Raw genomic sequence first — 14,771 nt, forward strand, 5'->3', positions numbered from 1 at the left:
GCCAACAGCGCCCCGTGGGCAGCATCCTGTGACCACTGATGTAGGTCTAGAAGATGATCGACTCAAACAGCAGCAATAGATGAGCGATCGTCTCTGACTTTACATCTACAAGCTGGATCGACTAGGTAGGAGTGTCTATTAGAGTGGACAATGGGTGGACACGGTATTTAAAAACTCCACTCATACCAGCACAACACACACTAACACACCAGCACCACCTAAATAAAACCTGCTCTGTGGAGGTCACACACTGAACTTGGGTTATATGATCATTTGCAGGCATGAAGCTTAAACCCCAAAGCTGTGAGAGACTTATAAAAACTACCTGCTGTAGCACTTTGCCTGCTATCTTGTCCTTGTAAATAAGCAATACACATGTGAGAACTTTTAATAAACAGCCAAATGTAAACAAGTAAACAGTACAAAATAATTCCAGAGGAAATGTCACAACATTAAAGGTCAAATAGTACAGACGTGCCATCCGAATTATTCTATTAACCTCAAAAGATCCTATGCTGATTAAGTTTGGTCTTCCTCTTTGTCCTCCAGCAGACCTTGGAAGGTCAGGTAAAAGGCACTGCAGTAGCTTGTTTCCTTGTTGGGACTCGACTGCACCTGCTCAGGTTTCTTGCAGCTGAATGGGTTTGGTCCAGTACTTTTAATGTCCATCTCTAACTCCAGCAGAATTTGCAGGGAGTACTGCAGCTCCTCATCACTGACAGAAAGAGAGAAGAAGAGAACGATGTATGATTTATTAAAGAGGGCAAAAGTACAGAGAGGAAACCCAGAACAAGTCGGAGACGACCACCAAGTGGCACAGCACGTGCCCAGCATGGGTCAAAATCTAGGGTACAATCTGCGAAAGGGCCACAACACCAATGGGGCAGCCAATCAACCATAGAACCAGCAACCTTCTGATCCAAGTAAACAGGTATGAAGAAACCTAAAGCTCTCAGTTCACATGCACTTGTTATTCATTCTGACAGCTTGAGATGATTTGCCATGCTGAATGACTTAAACTGCCTAAATCCAGCTGAGCTTGTACAGATGTGTTACAGTTGTTATTGAGCCAATAATGTCTCTGCAAATCCCAAATCCACATCCTTAAAACATTTGACTGCATTTGTTCAGTTATTTCCAAGGGTGGCACAACCAGCCGTGTCTAGATGTGAGATCAAAAACATATAAATGTGACAAATAATGCCGTCCCAGAAGGTTGGCTGTGTCTCCAAGCATAAGTCAAACACCAACATAAAGACTTATGTTTTGTTCATATTAAAAAGGACACAGTTTAGCGTAAATCCACGTGTTCAGATTTGTAGATGTGTGTGCTTTGTAGATGTGTGTTTTATTCTTACTTGCTCATGGTGAACATGGTGGGTATATTGTAATCTTCTCATCCTATTCTCATCTATCAAGCATCAGCCTTAGCAATCCCGGTCATCTGGTCTACTGATCGTCGTCCCTGGAAGCGTTCTACCTGGCATCCTCGCGGCGCTGATCCTGGCGTATTACGTGCGATTTCTCGTACCAACAGCCCACCTGCTCTGACTCGGTCTTCTCATAATCGCTTGCTCACCATGGCACTATTTAACTGTCGCTCACTCACTGACAAGGCTGCTCTACTCAGTGATCACATTATTCATAATAACATTGACCTTCTTTTTCTGACTGAAACCTGGCAACAGCCTAATGATTATATCCATCTGAACACTGCTGCTCCGGCGGGATTTAAGCATCTTTCGTCCCCTAGGTCCTCTGGGAGAGGTGGCGGCTTGGCTGTGCTCTTCTCCCAGGCTATCAATCTCTGTATCTGTAACTCCCCTAAGGTTTCTTCTTTTGAATACATGGTGGTTAAGATCTTGTGCCCTAGTCCTACTCTCTTTTTACTCCTCTACCGGCCACCTAAAAATCCCATTGCTGATTTTCTGTCTGATTTGTCTGAAGTTTTGACGTCTGTGTGTGGTCTAACTTCGTCTGTAGTTTTGCTGGGTGACTTCAATATTCACCTAGACTCCAAAACCTCAAACTCTACTGAATTTCTGTCATTAATTAACTGCTTTGATTTTCAACAATATGTAACTTTTCCTACTCATAAACATGGTCACATCCTGGACCTTATCTGTTCCACTACTAATAATATCAGTAATCTTCAAGGACACAACATTGGTGTTTCGGATCATTTGTTTATAACTTCGAGTCTCTCACTGCCTGCCCTCGCTCATTCATCTAAGACTGTAATCACCTATCGGGACCTCTCCTCTGTTAACCCATTGTCCTTCTCTGCTACCCTACTATCCTCGAACTTTGTCTCTGTCACGTCTCAGCACTCTGTTAATCAGGCTGTGAATATATATAATCAGGCTCTCACAAATACTTTTGAGGTCCTTGCTCCTGTTAAAACTAGGGTTGTCCCCTCCTCTCACTCCTCTCCCTGGTATACTCCTGAGCTTCGAACCTTAAAAACCCAGGGCCGACGGCTTGAACGTCTGTTTAAAAAAACGTCGCTGCAGGTTCATGCCTTGGCGTTCGCGGACCACTTGGCCAATTATAAAGCAGCTTTAAATGCTGCTCGATCTAGCTACCTTACTTCTGAGTTCAAAAAAGCTGGCAATAACTCGTCTAGACTTTTTTCTATTGTTAATAAGATTCTGTGTCCCCCATCTAACTCTGTCACTGCGTCGTCGGATCTCTGTAACTCTTTTCTCACTTTCTTTCAAGATAAAGTGTCGGGCATATATAGTGAACTTTCCACTTCGGAATCTATCTCCACTATATCTGGTTCTTACATTTCTCTATCCTCTTGCTCATTTCCGTGCTTCTCCACTGTTGACGCTGGTACCATTGAGAGAATTATATCTACATCGAAATCTGCCACCTCTTTCCTTGACCCTGCTCCTACTGCCCTTCTCAAACTCTGCTGTGCTACTTTATCTGTTCCCATCTCCCACATTGTCAATCTTTCACTTAGCTCTGGATTGGTTCCTGATGGCTTGAAACTTGCTGCTGTCACCCCTGTCATTAAGAAACCCGGTTTAGACCAGTCCATTCTCAGCAATTTTAGACCCATTTCCAACCTTCCATTCCTCGCTAAAATTCTAGAAAGAGTTGTAGCCTCCCAGCTGCTCGACTACCTTGATGCTAATAATTTATCTGAAATCTTTCAGTCAGGGTTCTGTTCTAAACATAGTACTGAAACTGCCCTCATTCGTGTTATAAATGATCTTCTTCTTGCCTCTGACAACGGTCTTGTCTCTATTCTCCTCCTACTTGATCTCTCATCAGCATTCGACACAATTAATCATAACATTCTCTTGGCACGCCTGTCTGAGCTTGGTCTCATGGACACAGCTCTCTCCTGGTTTAAATCATATCTCACCGGCAGGTGTCAATTTGTTCGTATTGGTCACCACTCATCTGCTACCATTCCGGTTCCACAAAGTGTTCCTCAAGGATCGGTCCTTGGACCCCTCCTCTTCACCATCTACATGCTCCCTCTTGGCCCCCTTGTACGCCAGTTTGGTCTGAGCTTTCATTGCTATGCTGACGATACTCAACTACATATTAGCTTCAAACCCTCTGACCCTGTGCCTCCCCCCTCGCTTACCAGTTGCATACAAAAGTTACATTCCTGGCTTCATAATAATAACTTAATGCTTAATGCTCTGAAAACTGAGTTTCTTTTTATTGGTCCGAAATCTGCTGTCTCTACTCTCTCTGATGTGACTTTTAATATTGGTTCCAACGCCATCTGTCCCTCAAATTGTGCTCGTAATCTTGGTGTCCTTTTCGATTCTCACCTTTCCTTTGACTCCCACTTAGCATCGGTCTCCAAATCTGCCTATTTTTACTTGCGCAATATCTCTCGCCTTCGTCCTTTGCTTTCACAAGACTCTGCTGAGACTCTGGTCCATGCTCTAGTCACCTCCCGGCTTGACTACTGCAATTCAATTTTATATGGGCTTCCTGCCAAAACCCTCCGCCCTCTCCAACGTATCCAAAATACTGCTGCTCGGATCCTTACATTTTCCCAAAAATATGACCATATTACACCTGTACTGGCTAAGCTGCACTGGTTACCTATCTCTTTGAGAATTAAATATAAATTACTTATACTTACATTTAAAGCACTACATGGCCTGGCCCCGGTATATTTAGCTGACTTACTAACGTATCACTCTTTCTGTCGCAGTCTTAGGTCCTCTGACTCTGACTTATTGGCTGTACCCAGGTTCAAGCGGGCTTCTATGGGTGGCCGTTCATTCACCTGTGCTGCCCCTCGCCTCTGGAATTCCCTTCCTCTGGCTCTCCGCTCTGCGTCTTCCCTCACTATTTTCAAATCTTTGCTTAAAACACTTCTCTTTACTGAGCATTTTTCATAGTTTTTGTATTGTATTGTAAAAGTATTGTATTGTATTGTATTGTAAAATGTTGTAAAGCGTCCTTGAGCATTGATAAAGGCGCTATATAAGTTTAACTTATTATTATTATTATTATTAATCTCTTAGCAGCAGCAGTGTTGGTAACCAGCCATCTGACATTCCCTGATGAGAATCAAACCCTGCAACAACAACAACAACAGAGTGTTGGGTCATCTGCTGTACTACCTCCTAGGCTAATGTGTCAAGTATTACAGACCTCTAATTGTGCTCACTATTGCTTCTATATTCATGACTACCAAGAATTAAACTATTGAGACATTTGAGACCCTGGTTTAAGAACCAAACCATTAAACTGGCAGATGTGAATAGACAATATACACCAATGAGGTATAACATTATGAGCACTGACAGGTGAACACTGATTATCTATTTATCACGATACCTGTTAGTGGGTGGGATATATTAGGCAGCGAGTGAACATTTTATCCTAAAACTTGATGTATTAGAAGCAGGAAAAAGGGCGAGCGTGAGGATCTGAGTGAGTTTGACATGGGCCAAATTGTGATGGCTAGACGACTGGGTCAGAGCATCTCCAAAACTGCAGCTCTTGTGGGGGTGTTCCCGGTCTACAGTGGTCAGTATCTATCAAAAGTGCTCCAGTTTACAGTGGTAAACCGGCGACAGTGTCATGGGCAGCCAACTGCTGAAGAAGTTAATGCTGGTTCTGATAGAAAGGTGTCAGAATACACAGTGCATCGCAGTTTGTTGTGTATAGGGCTGCATAGCCACAGACCAGTCAGGGTGCCCATGCTGACCCCTGTCCACTGCAGAAGTTGGGCACGTGAGCATCAGACCTGGACCACGAAGCAATGGAAGAAGGTGGTCTGGTCTGATGAATTATGTTTTCTTTTACATCACGTGGATGGCCGGGTGCGTGTGCGTCACTTACCTGGGAAACACACGGCACCAGGATGCACTATGGGAAAAAGGCAAGCTGACTGAGGTAGTGTGATTCTTTGGGCAATGTTCTGCTGGGAAACCTTGGGTCCTGCCATCCATGTGGATGTTACTCTGACATGTACCACCTACCTAAGCATTGCTGCAGACCATGTTCACCCTTTCATGGAGACGGTTCCCTGATATCTGTGGCCTCTGCCACAAAGCAGAAATGCTTTAGGAATGGTTTGAGGAGCACCAGTTTGAGGTTCCAAATTCCCCAGATCTCAATACAATCGAGCATCTGTGTGATGTGCTGGACAAACAAGTCAGATCCATGGAGGCCACACCTCACACCTTACAGAAGTTAAAGGATCTGCTGCTGACATCTTGGTGCCAGATACCACAGCACACCTTCAGGGGTCTAGTGGAGTCCATGCCTCGACAAGTCAGGGCTGTTTTGGCAGCAAAAGGGGGGCCAACACATAATGTTATGCCTGATCGGTGTGTCAGGCCCAGCTTTGATATGTGATATATGTGAAATAAAAGAAGGATGCATTTAGTATGTTCACATTTTAAATAGTATGAATAGTTGTTTAGTACCTGGGTGAAATCGCACCACAAGATCTGGTCTGGCTGCCTCTCCCTTCTCCACAAGCTCCTCCCAGAACTGGTGGTAAAGTCCCTTGTAGGCGCTAATGTAGACTCTACCTCTGGGACCAAACCCCCTTTAAAGGAGGCCTTACAATGGGTCCCTGCACCACTCCCGGTCCTACCATGACCACCTCCAGCCCCTGATGCCCGGGAAACATGCGACTTAGCTCATCCATGTCGGTGGTCCTCGCCCCCAGGGTCTCAGTGTTTCCTGCCCCCACCACATGGACGGTTAGGGGTCGGGAGTAGGGATTCAGATTGACCCTTTGCATCGCCATTCCTATCGTCAGAGGACGGGAAAAGAATTCACTACACACACGACACACCGGTTCAAATCCAGGCTCTGCTATGCAACCACTGTTGGGTCCTTGAGCAAGGCCCTTAACCCTCTGTGCTCCAGGGGCGCCGTACGATGGCTGACCCTGCGCTCTGACCCCAGCTTCCAAACAAGCTGGGATATGCGAAGAACGAATTTCATTGTACTGTACACGTGTATATGTATATATGACAAAGTATATCCTCTTCTTCTCTTCACAAAGCTCCTCGTCATGTGGCCGTGGCCTGCAGGCATTGCTCCAGAGGTCTGTCATGTTTTTTCCAGACAGGATGGGCTCCAGTCGGGCTGTAAGGTCACCTTGCATGGAAAGCCAGTCCTCCCAGCATCGGACCTCTTTAGGAGGTTTAGACCACGCCTCTGTGGGAAAGGGCAGGTCTCCTATTGAGGGTTAAACATAAAAATGCATTGATTAGTGAATCACGTCCACTTAAAAACATGGTCATTTATTTGTCTTCAGAATAAATTGGTCCTATACGCTGATCAGCCATAACATTAAAACCACCTCCTTGTTTCTACACTCACTGTCAATTTTTATCAGCTTTACTTCCCATATAGAAGCACTTTGTAGTTCTACCATTACTGATTGTAGTCCATCTGTTTCTCTACATGCTGTTCTTCAATGGTCAGGACCCCCACAGGACCACCACAGAGCAGGTATTATTTAGGTGGTGGATCATTCTCAGTACTGCAGTGACACTGAAATGGTGCTGGTGTGTTAGTGTGTGTTGTGCTGGTATGAGTGGATCAGACACAGCAGCGCTGATGGAGTTTTTAAACACCTCACTGTCACTGCTGGACTAAGAATCGTCCACCAACCAAAAATATCCAACAGCGCCCTGTGGGCAGCGTCCTGTGACCTCTGATGAAGGTCTAGAAGATGACTGACTCAAACAGCAGCAATAGATGAGCGATCGTCTCTGACTTTACATCTACGAGGTAGGAGTGTCTAATAGAGTGGACAGTGAGTGGACACGGTATTTAAACATTCCAGCAGTGCTGCTGTGTCTGATCCACTCATACCAGCACAACACACACTAACACCCCACCACCATGTCAGTGTTACTGCAGTGCTGAGAATCATCCACCACCTAAATAATACCTGCTCTGTGGGGGTCCTGACCATTTAAGAACAGCATGAAAGGGGGCTAACAAAGCATGCAAAGAAACAGATGGGCTACAGTCAGTAATTGTAGAACTACAAAGTGCTTCTATATGGTAAGTGGAGCTGATAAAATGGACAGTGAGTGTAGAAACAAGGAGGTGGTTTTAATGTTATGGCTGATCAGTGTAATTTTAACACATGTACAGTGGGGCCAAAAAGTATTTAGTCAGCCACTGATTGTGCAAGTTCTCCTACTTAGAAAGATGAGAGAGGTCTGTAATTTTCATCATAGCTACACTTCAACTATGAGAGACAAAATGAGAAAAAAAAATCCAGGAAATCACATTGTAGGATTTTTAAAGAATTTATTTGTAAATTATGGTGGAAAATAAGTATTTGGTCAAAAACAAAAGTTCAACTCAATACTTTGTAACATAACCTTTGTTGGCAATGACAGAGACCAAACGCTTCCTGTAAGTCTTCACCAGGTTTGCACACACTGTAGCTGCTATTTTGGCCCATTCCTCCATGCAGATCTCCTCTAGAGCAGTGATGTTTTGGGGCAACACAGACTTTCAACTCCCTCCACAAATTTTCTATGGGGTTGAGGTCTGGAGACTGGCTAGGCCACTTCGGGACCTTGAAATGCTTTTTACGGAGCCACTCCTTCGTTGCCCGAGCGGTGTGTTTGGGATCATTGTCATGCTGGAAGACCCAGCCACGTTCCATCTTCAATGCTCTCACTGATGGAAGGAGGTTTTGGCTTAAAATCTCACGATACATGGCCCCGTTCATTCTTCCCTTAACACAGATCAGTTGTCCTGTCCCCTTTGCAGAAAAACAGCCCCAAAGCATGATGTTTCCACCCCCATGCTTCACAGTAGGTATGGTGCAACTCAGCATTCTTCTTCCTCCAAACACGACAAGTTGAGTTTTTACCAAAAAGTTCCATTTTGGTTTCATCTGACCACATGATATTCTCCCAATCCTCTTCTGGATCATCCATATGCTCTCTGGCAAACTTCAGACGGGCCTGTACTGGCTTAAGGCGGGGGACACGCCTGGCACTGCAGGATTTGAGTCCCTCTTGGCGTAGTGTGTTACTGATGGTAGCCTTTGTTACTTTGGTCCCAGCTCTCTGCAGGTCATTCATCAGGTCCCTCCGTGTAGTTCTGGGATTTTTGCTCACCATTCTCATGATCATTTTGACCCCACGGGATGAGCCCCAGATGGAGGGAGATTATCAATGGTCTTGTATGTCTTCCATTTTCTTACAATTGCTCCCACAGTTGATTTATTCGCACCAACCTGCTTGCCTATTGTAGATTCACTCTTCCCAGCCTGGTGCAGGTCTACAATTTTCTTTGGTCTTGGCCATGGTTGAGTTTGGAGTCTGACTGTTTGAGGCTGTGGACAGGTGTCTTTTATACAGATAACAAGGTCAAACAGGTGCCATTAATACAGGTAACGAGTGGAGGACAGAAGAGCTTCTTAAAGAAGAAGTTACAGGTCTGTGAGAGCCAGAAATCTTGCTTGTTTGTTATTGACCAAATACTTATTTTCCACCATAATTTACAAATAAATTCTTTAAAAATCCTACAATGTGATTTCCTGGATTTTTTTTTCTCATTTTTTTCTCTCATAGTTGAAGTGTACCTATGATGAAAATTACAGACCTCTCTCATCTTTCTAAGTAGGAGAACTTGCACAATCAGTGGCTGACTAAATACTTTTTGGCCCCACTGTATATGGTAGTGATGGTTTAAGCAAAATTAAAACTAGTTTTGTACAGTGTTGAATTAATGTTGATCATCATACCTTGATAAATAAGCCACTCGACAAGTCTATCTACTGCAGCCATGCGCAACTTTGAACAATATTTCTTATGGGTGCTCCAGTCCTGCTTCTGACAGTCTTTACTACAGTAATATACATTCAAACACCTGCAAAAGCCAGATTGTAGAACATCAAATACACACAGGGTCATTGATTTCAGGCTATGATTTAATAGGAGAAGAAAGAGAAAATATAAACTAGACCAGCTACATTATCTTGTCTGTATCATGTAGAAGGAAGCGGCATAAACTATGAAGTGGATGATGTATCGGTGAAAAGCAGTCTGGGGAATTTACACAGCTGAACCAAAACATTATGACCAACCCAAAAAATGTGAGTCAGAGTCAAGTCACGATTCAAATGTAGCATAGAAATAAACAAATAATCTGTAAGTTCAAATAAAAAACTACAGATTAGCGACTGTGTTTAGCTGTTTTACTTTGTGCCTTTACTTTCCTCGTCATTGTGAAAATAAATGTAATTTCTGTAACATAAGGGTTCCAGTTAAAAGCTTCAACTGATACGTTTTGTTTTCATTGCAAAACAAAAGCGCACGATAAATCATGGCACAGCGGCCAAAATCCAAAACACAGCAAAAACAATCATAACTACTGCTTACCTGAGCTTATGTTCTTCCAGATGCTATTAAATTTATAAGCGTGTGCCCCATTAGGAATAGAATCCGTTATTTTGTAAATGTGCTTATAATTAAAAACCTCCAAACTTTTCCCGGTTGTGAAGTAAAACAGGAACTGGTTAGAAAGCCAATCAAGCTTTTTATTACCACGTCATCTGTGTGACACAAACTGAATAAATGCATTTCTTACTAACAATTACAGTGAGAAGGTCTGATTGGTTCAGAAAGCGCTCGTTCAAGCATTAGTGCCAATTCTGTACCCGATTCTACACTGACAGCCCTTTAGTTAAGGACCTGCCACACAGAAACGATGGAGAGCTTTACTGTTGGTCTCAAGTTCGTCTCGGCTGTAGTAGAGGAGACTTAATGAATGAATTCAGTTTAAATATTAATTTTAAAAAACCTTTCCAGTCGTACCTCCACGCTAACCAAAACACTCAATCTGTAAAAGAAAGATACGTGCATGAAAGTGATGAGGTTCTAAAATTTTCTAATGTTGCGCTCACTATTAAAAGTTAAAAGTATTGGGGTGTACCAGTACTAGGGTGTGTCATGGTATGGGGTGTGTCAGTACAAGTACCAGGGTGTGTCATGGTACGGGGGTGTGTCAGTACCAGGGTGTGTCATGGTATGGGGTGTGTCAGTACCAGTACCAGGGTGTGTCATGGTATGGGGGTGTGTCAGTACAAGTACCAGGGTGTGTCATGGTACGGGGGGGTGTCAGTACCAGGGTGTGTCATGGTATGGGGTGTGTCAGTACCAGTACCAGGGTGTGTCATGGAATGGGGTGTGTCAGTACAAGTACCAGGGTGTGTCATGGTATGGGGTGTGTCAGTACCAGTACCAGGGTGTGTCATGGTATGGGGTATGTCAGTACCAGTACCAGGGTGTGTCATGGTATGGGGTGTGTCAGTACCAGTACCAGGGTGTGTCATGGTATGGGGTGTGTCAGTACCAGTACCAGGGTGTGTCATGGTATGGAGTGTGTCAGTACCAGTACCAGGGTGTGTCATGGTATGGGGTGTGTCAGTACAAGTACCAGGGTGTGTCATGGTATGGGGGTGTGTCAGTACCAGTACCAGGGTGTGTCATGGTATGGGGTGTGTCAGTAACAGTACCAGGGTGTGTCATGGTATGGGGTGTGTCAGTACCAGTACCAGGGTGTGTCATGGTATAATGGTGTGTCAGTACCAGGGTGTATCATGGTATGGGGGTGTGTCAGTACCAGGGTGTATCATGGTATGGGGGTGTGTCAGTACCAGGGTGTGTCATGGTATGGGGGTGTGTCAGTACCAGGGAGTGTCATGGTATGGGGTGTGTCAGCACCAGGGTGTGTCACACACACACTTATACCTAGGGTACCCCATTATCCCCAGGACATGGGGAGAACATGCAAACTTAACCCGGGAATCGAGCCCAGTCGTACCTCCACACAAACCAAAACACTCAATCTGTAAAAGAAAGATACGTGCATGAAAGTGATGAGGTTCTAAAATTTTCTAATGTAGCTAACTATTAAAAGTTAAAAGTATTGGGGTGTACCAGTACTAGGGTGTGTCATGGTATGGGGTGTGTCAGTACCAGTACCAGGGTGTGTCATGGAATGGGGTGTGTCAGTACAAGTACCAGGGTGTGTCATGGTATGGGGTGTGTCAGTACCAGGGTGTGTCATGGTATGGGGTATGTCAGTACCAGGGTGTGTCATGGTATGGGGTGTGTCAGTACCAGTACCAGGGTGTGTCATGGTATGGGGTGTGTCAGTACCAGTACCAGGGTGTGTCATGGTATGGGGTGTGTCAGTACAAGTACCAGGGTGTGTCATGGTATGGGGGTGTGTCAGTACCAGTACCAGGGTGTGTCATGGTATGGGGTGTGTCAGTACAAGTACCAGGGTGTGTCATGGTATGGGGTGTGTCAGTACCAGTACCAGGGTGTGTCATGGTATGGGGTGTGTCAGTACCAGTACCAGAAGGTGTCATGGTATGGGGTGTGTCAGTACAAGTACCAGGGTGTGTCATGGTATGGGGGTGTGTCAGTACCAGTACCAGGGTGTGTCATGATATGGGGTGTGTCAGTACCAGTACCAGGGTGTGTCATGGTATGGGGGTGTGTCAGTAACAGTACCAGGGTGTGTCATGGTATGAGGGTGTGTCAGTACCAGTACCAGGGTGTGTCGTGGTATGGGGGTGTGTCAGTACCAGTACCAGGGTGTGTCGTGGTATGGGGTGTGTCAGTACCAGTACCAGGGTGTGTCGTGGTATGGGGGTGTGTCAGTACCAGTACTAGGGTGTGTGATGGTATGGGGGTGTGTCAGTAACAGTACCAGGGTGTGTCATGGTATGGGGTGTGTCAGTACCAGTACCAGGGTGTGTCATGGTATGGGGGTGTGTCAGTACCAGGGTGTATCATGGTATGGGGGTGTGTCAGTACCAGGGTGTGTCATGGTATGGGGGTGTGTCAGTCCCAGGGTGTGTCATGGTATGGTGGTGTGTCAATACGAGGGTGTGTCATGGTATGGGGGTGTGTCAATACGAGGGTGTGTCATGGTATGGGGGTGTGTCAGTACCAGGGTGTATCATGGTATGGTGGTGTGTCAGTACCAGTACCAGGGTGTGTCATGGTATGGGGTGTGTCAGTACCAGTACCAGGGTGTGTCATGGTATGGGGGTGTGTCAGTAACAGTACCAGGGTGTGTCATGGTATGAGGGTGTGTCAGTACCAGGGTGTGTCGTGGTATGGGGGGGTGTCAGTACCAGTACCAGGGTGTGTCGTGGTATGGGGTGTGTCAGTACCAGTACCAGGGTGTGTCGTGGTATGGGGGTGTGTCAGTACCAGTACCAGGGTGTGTCATGGTATGGGGGTGTGTCAGTAACAGTACCAGGGTGTGTCATGGTATGGGGTGTGTCAGTACCAGTACCAGGGTGTGTCATGGTATGGGGGTGTGTCAGTACCAGGGTGTATCATGGTATGGGGGTGTGTCAGTACCAGGGTGTGTCATGGTATGGGGGTGTGTCAGTCCCAGGGTGTGTCATGGTATGGTGGTGTGTCAATACGAGGGTGTGTCATGGTATGGGGGTGTGTCAGTACCAGGGTGTGTCATGGTATGGGGGTGTGTCAATACGAGGGTGTGTCATGGTATGGGGGTTTGTCAGTACCAGGGTGTATCATGGTATGGGGGTGTGTCAGTTCCAGGGTGTGTCATGGTATGGGGGTGTGTCAATACGAGGGTGTGTCATGGTATGGGGGTGTCAGTACCAGGGTGTGTCACACACACACTTATACCTAGGGTACCCCATTATCCCCAGGACATGGGGAGAACATGCAAACTTCACCCGAGAATCGAACCCAGGACCCTCCAGAAGCCGTCCCACAGTGGAAATCAAGTCAGTATATGTGCAGTGACATGAATCCAGTCATGCCCATATATGGTAAAGGTAAATTCACTCTGCTCTCTCGGAACGCTGTGACATCACAATGTGGACCTGTGCTCTTCAGGAGCAGCATTTTGATTTTCTCCTCATTTACGATGGCTGCTTCTCTGAGACAGAGGTTTCTGCGTGTGCTGTGTTGCGGGGCGCCTCCCCGGGTGTCCTCCGGGGGCGACCCGGGTCACGGGGGTGGCACAGGGGCCCAGGAAGCGCTCCTGATGGAGGGGTTTCTGTTTAAGAGGACCAGGAGTGTGTTTAAAACCTGGAACAGGTCTGTACACTGATGCTTATGTATCTATTAGGAATTCTATATACAGTGTATCACAAAAGTGAGTACACCCCTCACATTTCTGCAGATATTTTATTATATCTTTTCATGGGACAACACTATAGAAATAAAACTTGGATATAACTTAGAGTAGTCAGTGTACAGCTTGTATAGCAGTGTAGATTTACTGTCTTCTGAAAATAACTCAACACACAGCCATTAATGTCTAAATAGCTGGCAACATAAGTGAGTACACCCCACAGTGAACATGTCCAAATTGTGCCCAAAGTGTCAATATTTTGTGTGACCACCATTATTATCCAGCACTGCCTTAACCCTCCTGGGCATGGAATTCACCAGAGCTGCACAGGTTGCTACTGGAATCCTCTTCCACTCCTCCATGATGACATCACGGAGCTGGTGGATGTTAGACACCTTGAACTCCTCCACCTTCCACTTGAGGATGCGCCACAGGTGCTCAATTGGGTTTAGTCCATCACCTTTACCTTCAGCTTCCTCAGCAAGGCAGTTGTCATCTTGGAGGTTGTGTTTGGGGTCGTTATCCTGTTGGAAAACTGCCATGAGGCCCAGTTTTCGAAGGGAGGGGATCATGCTCTGTTTCAGAATGTCACAGTACATGTTGGAATTCATGTTTCCCTCAATGAACTGCAGCTCCCCAGTGCCAGCAACACTCATGCAGCCCAAGTCCATGATGCTACCACCACCATGCTTGACTGTAGGCAAGATACAGTTGTCTTGGTACTTCTCACCAGGGCGCCGCCACACATGCTGGACACCATCTGAGCCAAACAAGTTTATCTTGGTCTCGTCAGACCACAGGGCATTCCAGTAATCCATGTTCTTGGACTGCTTGTCTTCAGCAAACTGTTTGCGGGCTTTCTTGTGCGTCAGCTTCCTTCTGGGATGACGACCATGCAGACCGAGTTGATGCAGTGTGCGGCGTATGGTCTGAGCACTGACAGGCTGACCTCCCACGTCTTCAACCTCTGCAGCAATGCTGGCAGCACTCATGTGTCTATTTTTTAAAGCCAACCTCTGGATATGACGCCGAACACGTGGACTCAACTTCTTTGGTCGACCCTGGCGAAGCCTGTTTCGAGTGGAACCTGTCCTGGAAAACCGCTGTATGACCTTGGCCACCATGCTGTAGCTCAGTTTCAGGGTGTTAGC

The 14,771-nt window shown here is 45.8% G+C and overlaps 1 pseudogene; it reads right to left on the bottom strand.

Annotated features, from left to right (window-relative positions):
• Positions 1-519: 519 nt before the first annotated feature.
• LOC134327037 (putative protein MSS51 homolog, mitochondrial) lies at positions 520-11,251 on the bottom strand (annotated as a pseudogene).
• Positions 11,252-14,771: the final 3,520 nt, after the last annotated feature.

Source organism: Trichomycterus rosablanca, chromosome 14, assembly GCF_030014385.1.
Source record: "Trichomycterus rosablanca isolate fTriRos1 chromosome 14, fTriRos1.hap1, whole genome shotgun sequence".
Lineage (NCBI taxonomy): Eukaryota > Metazoa > Chordata > Actinopteri > Siluriformes > Trichomycteridae > Trichomycterus > Trichomycterus rosablanca.